Genomic DNA, 6,857 nt, shown 5'->3' on the forward strand with positions numbered 1-6,857 from the left:
AGCTTGTTTTCTCCACCTTTTTGTTTCCATCAAAATGAGCTGCAGCTTTAAGGAGATCTTCAGTTTTAATGCATTTAGCACAAAGGGCTGAAAACAGAAGCACTTCAAAGCAAACCCAATAGGTTGTTGGGTTGAACACAGACGTTACATTTACAGCAGCTGGAAATCCAGAGATTCAGGGCAAATAATCGATCCCAGAAAGACTTTAAACACTTAGATTCCCAAATGCCAACTAAAGACGAGGAATTAGTCCAACAGAGACGATAGAAGGAAGTTCTGATTGGAGATGTTCAGTCTCACCTGGAGCACAGCTGCTCTGATTGGCTGCCAGCAGTCCAGGTCCTGGTCTGAAGAAGTAAAACAAAAGTAATCACACCCCTTCTCCTTCCTTTAGATCTTAACATAAATGCTCTTCCTAATTCATGCTTTACTTACCAGTTTATAAAACTCTAAGGTCCATTTTTAAACAAATGAATGAATATGCTTCTAAACATATATTTACACATTTCCATGCCAACAATTCTCCCTACAGCCAATGTGACTAAGACCATTGTACATGTGTGTATAACCAGGCCCAATGTTTCTGCAGTGAATACTACTGCTTTATTGACTAACAGCTGATGATTATGGAGCTTTAAGTTAAGTTAAAGTTCTAAACTAATTTACTTTCACTTTATAAACTGAAGACTGAGTCAATATTAGGTTTTATATCTCTGTGGAATCACAAGGATCAGTTAGAAACTGGGTTCTTACTCTGAGTCTGAGGGTCCAGGTTCTTCACTGAAGTCTGGAGGTTTCCCTTCTTTGGACCCATCACTCCTCATAGACGGACAGCTGGATCCTGGAGGTTCTGCTCTCTGTCTGTGGTTCTGACCTCTGAAACACCAACATGTTGTTATTCAGATCACATCAATCAGTGAGAAACTCTGATAAAAACCAGAGAAGAAGCTCTGAACACAAACTGCTGCAGAGAAGCAGAAGCTTTAAAGGTTCTTACTCTGAGGGTCCAGGTTCTTCACTGAAGTCTGGTTGTTTATTTTTGGACCAGTCACTCCTCATAGACGGACTGATGGATCCTGGAGGTTCTGCTCTGTTCTCCATCTCCTGGACTTCAGTCAGCCTGAGAGAGGAACCAGAACCAGTCAGTTCCCAGTGGTTCAGGTCCAGTCAGTGTTCTGTAGAGCAGAAAGCTGGTTCCCATCATGTGTGTAGAGGACCAGAGGAACCTGAGTTCAGCAGGTACCATCTGGGTCTGGATTGTCCTCTCCTTCACTACTTCATGCACCTCCTGATGTCTGCTGGCTGATCTCCTCAGAACCATCTGGAGAAGTTCTGCTTTCTTCAGAGAATGAAGCTAAAACTGAGGCTGAAACCTTTTCAGGTCTGAACTGGAATCCTGTTCCAGGTCTGTAGAAACATCCAGAGTGAATGAAGGAGGGAACATTTCCTCTGAAGTTCTGATGTGTTGGTTCTGAACACAGCGGCCCACAAAGATGAACAAAGATGCTGCAGCTTCACTGCTAAAAGGAACTAAAAGCAAGTAAAACTGGATTGAAATGAGTGTTTTTGTCCTTGATCTGAGCAGCTAAATAGGATTATCTGCCAACTGAATACCATTTAGCTCTTAATATAGGATCAACTCATCTCCATCATCTTATTTCAAGGTCAGTATATCTAATTATCTTATTTTAGGGATCAAAATACTCATTCCATTGGCAGATAATCTGATTTAGCTGCTCAAATCAAGGACAAATACACTCATTTCCAGAAAGTTTTACTTCCTTTTAGTTCTCTTCTGCAGCTTGTAACTCTTCTCTTGGACCATCCTGCAGGTCATTCTCCAGAAGAACAGCAGAGATGGATTTATCTGATTGAAGATTTTACCATGATGAGCTCAATCAGAACCAAGATGTTCCTCTGAAAAAGATTTGATTTAGGAGGAACATCTTGGTGTTTCAGCTCCTTTATGACCAAAGTTATATTCAGGTGACCTGAAGCTTTTCTCTATTTATTTCTTTGGCTGTAGAATCCAAACTGTGCAGGGAGTGTCCTTCTGCCGTTTTCTCCAAGACTTCTTCAACTTTCACTATCTGACAGTTATTCAGTATTAATTGTGTTTCTGACTGAGCAATAACTGTTTAAAGGGCAAAGCAACAAACTTCAGGCAAGTCCTGTCTGCTGAATAAACGGCAATGAGAGGGTTAAAAGTGACGCTGTTACAAACTAGTCTGCATGAACTGCTGAACAACATTTCTGGCTCCTTTTCATTCCATAGAAACTTTGATATTTGTCAATTAGGGCAGCCATTTAAAAGTATTAATAAACTATATGAAGCCTAGGCGGAAATTCAACTGAAGAAACTGAATTACTTACATTCATCCAATCAGAGGCTCATCCCCTCCGACGTAAGCCAATCAGCTTTGAACCAGACCTCCACGAAGCCCAATCAGCATCCAGAGTTCATCTTAAAGGTCTTCAGATCACGTCTCAGCCTGCTACCCAGCCAAAGCTCAAGCAGTGGTTGGCCAATGTCTGATTAGGACTCAGATGACCTGATTCAACCCACCTCCATCCCTTCTCCACCATGGTAGCCAAGCTCCATCTGGCTTTCCCATGGTGCTCCTTCAACCTCGTCCCTATCAGAGTGGAATTCCTCCTGGACTCTGACTGCATTCCCTGTCACATCTCAATGGGTCCGGCAGAAGACCGCCATGTTGAGCCTGGTTCTGCCACAGGTTTCTTCCCAAAGGGGAGTTTTTCCTCTCCACTGTCGCCTCATGCTTGCTCATCATGGACAGGTTGATGCAAACCTGTGTTTATCCAAGCTGGACATCTATCTTTGTGGGTCCCTGAGTGAAGCACTAGTATCAGCTCTCCCAGTCTACTGGATCTCACCAATACAGCTCAAGCAGATGGTCTCACCAACCAGCGTCTATGGACTGAACCAACTTGGTCTATCTCCACTCCACCACCAGTTTCAGGCCTGGGGGGAAACATCCCTGTTCTCATACACCTGCTTATGCATATTAAAGGAAAATTCAGCGCTAATGTTTCCTGCTGAGGTCTGAGCGCCAAAGTCTTAAAATAATTGTAGCAATAAAATTCTTCTAATTGTCTTTTTCTCTCCGTGTGAGTTTTTCAGATTGAATTAAAATAGAATTTATGTGAACAAAGACAACAGGCGATAATAAAGCAGATGCTAGACAACTGAACACATCTGGATCAAACATGGTGCAGCCGTAGAGAAAAGCAGGAAACCAGGAAATACAAGGAAACGCCTCTGAAGGAGCAACTGGATCCACAACCAGGAGAAAAAGGAGAGAAAAACTCCAAATGGCCGTATTCTAAAGGACTCTGATTGGTGGCCTGCTGTGATGTCATCAGAGGCTGGTTGGAAAAGAACTAAATAGCAACCATGACATGTTGTTCTGCAGGAGACAAACTGTCTCTAGAGAGATTTTACAGAAAGGTGCGGCTGCTGCTGCAAAGAATCAGAGATCAACTGAGAACAAAGTTTGATTTTCAGCTTTTATTCAGCAGCTAAATCACAATCTGCAGACTTCAGAGTTTTCAAAGCACTTTTCCTGATTCAGCTCAATTCTTCATCTAGAACAGGATGTGAGTCTCTGACGTCAGCATTAGCTAAGATCATGAGGAAGAAGCAGCAGAGAACCGGTACCGGTTCTACTGAACAACTGCAGCTGCTACATGTGGAGAATGCAAAGTTCCATTTAGTAAAACATCTTTTGGTAAAAATGTTTTTTTCTGTCAAAGGAACCAACCTGTGGGATGGTCTTCCCACAAATCTGAGTCTGACTAGACGTTCCACTCAGAAAGCAAACGATGCTAAAGGCGCTTTTACATCATTATTCAGTTTTTGTCTGAAGAAAAGAGACAAAGGAAGGAAACTGAGCGTTTGTTGGTGCTGATAAGCAGGAAATCAGAGCCTGACCAGCACCACGGTTACATGAAGCAGCAGCTTGGTTCTGAAGGAGAACCAGACTGAGTTCTGTTCCTGGTTCTGTTCACAGTCCACAGAGAGAAAAGCAGAACAAGTTCACACTCACCCTGATCCAGAGTCTTCTCTCTGTTCTGTTCTGCTGCTAAATGGAGTCAGAACCTGTTTCTCCTGATCTGATACCTGACTGTAACTGACTCACCTGAGGCTCCGCCCCCTGTCCAGGTGAGTTTACCTGACTTTAAAACACCTTTCCTCTCAGTTCTTCTCTCTGTTCTGTTCTGCTGCTAAATGGAGTCAGAAAACTGTTTTCTCCTGATCTGATACCTGACTGTAACCTGACTCACCTGAGGCTCCGCCCCCTGTCCAGGTGAGTTTACCTGACTTTAAACACCTTTCCTCTGCAGTTCTTCTCTCTGTTCTGTTCTGCTGCTAAATGGAGTCAGAACCTGTTTCTCCTGATCTGATACCTGACTGTAACCGACTCACCTGAGGCTCCGCCCCCTGTCCAGGTGAGTTTACCTGACTTTAAACACCTTTCCTCTCAGTTCTTCTCTCTGTTCTGTTCTGCTGCTAAATGGAGTCAGAACCTGTTTCTCCTGATCTGATACCTGACTGTAACCGACTCACCTGAGGCTCCGCCCCCTGTCCAGGTGAGTTTACCTGACTTTAAACACCTTTCCTTTCATGCCTTTACATGCCTGCATCATTCCTTTCACTTCTTCTCTTTTTATCAGCAGTGAACTGAGCTGTAAAACTCTGAGGTCAGGTTGTAACTTGTCTGTTTTTCAGGTTTCTTCTCAGTCTTCAGCTCATTTCCAGTCAACATTTTATTGCATTCAGTAGTTTTGTTCTCTGGAAACATTTTATAGGGTCCTCACCCTTATAGAGTGGTGGTAAGGGACTTTCTGAGAGACAAGAAAAAAGACCCCCCACCCAAAAAAAAGCAAAAAGCCTAGCTCCTCCACTGGAGGCTGGTTAATTAGTTTCAGCAGCCTGATGGGTTAAAGGTGCAGCTCTAGTAATGTCATTTACTGAGGATCAATAAACAGGAAAATAATGAATAATCCTGAATAACAAGTGGAAACATCTACAAAGAATATATATACATGTACATCTCCTTGTTTTTGATTGCTACACGGAGCACTTCTCACCAGGCTGGTGGTAAAAATAGAGAAAAAGAGAAATTAATCTGCAGCAATAAGCTTTAAAGTGCTTGTATCTGCTCTGTGATCCAGGGACCAATTGACTTTTCTAAACTCCTCTATTCACCTTCCAGAGAGATCAGAGCCTCCATCTCTATGTAAAAACCTCTTTTCATCAGTTCCTCCACATTTTCTGCTGACAACCCTTTGCTTCAGATTTTATTTAGCAGAGCAGGTCCAACTGTGACAGAAACAGAAATGATTCCAGGCCTGTATTGAACACAGGGACTGGAAAGTGTCCACAGAGGACGCTGATCTGGAAGACTTGCCATCATCTGTGTTGTCCTATAGTCACTTCTGCACTGATGCAGTCCTACCCACAGAGACAGTCAGAGTTTTTCCTAAACAGAAAGCATGTGTGGACGATGCAGGCTGAAGGCAGGAAGCGCGCTTCCTGGATCCACAGAGCATGACCTGCAGTGTGGATGCAGATCAGGAGACAGACTGGCCTACAGCAGGGCTACAAGTCAACTGAAGAAATGCACCTTAAGAGTCAAAGAAGGGACAAATGTTCTTTTTCTTTTGCTAGAAGACATAAAGCATATTAGTATAATAGCTCAGCGCTCAGGAAGCATGACTAAAAAGTCTCTTCCTGTTCTCAGGAACTCTGATAAACAGTTTTCTGGTTGGCTGCTGGAACCAGAGTCAGGACAGAAATCAGCACAACAAGCTTTGTTTCTGCAGAGATCTGAGTGTCCTTGTTCCTCCACAGCCAGAAAGCATCATTCTAAACACATTTAGAGCTGCTCACACCAAACACTCAACACAGCTGCTCACCACTGTTGTATAGTAATGAAGTAAAAATACTTCACTGCTGTACTTAAGTAGGATTTTGGAGTACTTTATACTTTCCTCGAGTACAATTTTTTTGATAGATGTTATCTTTTACTACATTTCCCTGAACGTTAATTGCATACTTTTACTCCCATACATTTTCAATGTTTGGATTAGTTGAGAGAGAGAGAGAGAGATTAATATCCGTTTTATTTGACACAAAGGCATAGCTGCACTAAGATCAACCGTCTGTACCTGTTTGTAGAACTAGTGAGGTGGAATCATTCATTTTGTCCTTAATTAAAGTCGCTCCATTCTTCTACTATGAAGCCTTGATATTTCTAGTTAAAGTATTTGTTTCATTTTAACAGAGAAAACCTCTGCCTTTGACATTATTGTAAATATGAACAATTCAGTCTTAAAGTATGGCTGTAATGAAGACCCGGTTTGTTACCAGATAAGTAACACATGCACCTGAAACACTGGAACGTGCACACAGCACTTTGTGATGATACGTGGCAGAAATAAGAAAAGCCAAAGAGGAAAACAGGACAGGAATAATCAGTCCGTACTTAAAAGTCATAAAACTGTCAGATGCAACCTGCACAGAGACATCATCAACCACCAAATCATATAAACTGGGTTTATTAAACATTAGATCTCTGTCAGGAAAATCCCTTTTAATTAATGACTTTTTATTGACAATAATCTTGATGTTATGTTTTTTAACAGAACCATGGTTACATGAATCTAATGAAGCAGCCATTCTGCTGGAGTCGACTCCTCCAACTACAATTTTCTTTGTGAGAGCAGACAGCAAGGAAAGTGGAGGAGTAGCAACATTGTTTAATGATTCCTAAAGTGTAAAAAAAGGTGTGTTTTTTGGGAAAATTTGACTCTTTTGACATTGGCTCTCCAGG

Source organism: Fundulus heteroclitus, unplaced genomic scaffold (assembly GCF_011125445.2).
Source record: "Fundulus heteroclitus isolate FHET01 unplaced genomic scaffold, MU-UCD_Fhet_4.1 scaffold_207, whole genome shotgun sequence".
Taxonomy (NCBI): domain Eukaryota; kingdom Metazoa; phylum Chordata; class Actinopteri; order Cyprinodontiformes; family Fundulidae; genus Fundulus; species Fundulus heteroclitus.